The sequence below is a fragment of the Eimeria mitis genome, genomic scaffold (genome assembly GCF_000499745.2).
Source record: "Eimeria mitis Houghton genomic scaffold, Emh_scaff1626, whole genome shotgun sequence".
NCBI lineage: Eukaryota > Apicomplexa > Conoidasida > Eucoccidiorida > Eimeriidae > Eimeria > Eimeria mitis.
Genome location: NW_013569940.1, coordinates 5,991 through 6,416, shown reverse-complemented (window position 1 = coordinate 6,416; position 426 = coordinate 5,991).

Below are 426 nucleotides of genomic sequence, written 5' to 3'. Positions count from 1 at the left end.
AGCAGCGACAACCGTCGATGCAGCAGGGCCTTACTAACAACATCAGGTGGCAATTACAGACAGCAGCAGCGGAGAACCCTAAAAGGGTACTGAAGTGTTGGGGGGCCCCCTTGTACGGGGGCCCCCCTGCTTGGGGGGCCCCCTCATACTACAGTGGCTGCAACTGCTTATAGTGATCGCTGGTGTACATGCTGCTGCTGCATACAAATGCTGCTGCTAGTAGCAGCAAGCTGCAGCAGCAGCTGTTGCTGCTGCGGCTAGTGCTGCAGCAGCAGCGAATACCGCTGCTGCAGCTGCTGCAGTAGCAGCAGCAACTGCTGCTGGTGGCACCCGAGACAGAAGCGTGTTAGCGCAATTTACAGGCGATCCACCGGCAGCAGCAGCAGCAACAGCAGCAGCAGCAGCAGCAGCAGCAGCAGCTGCTGC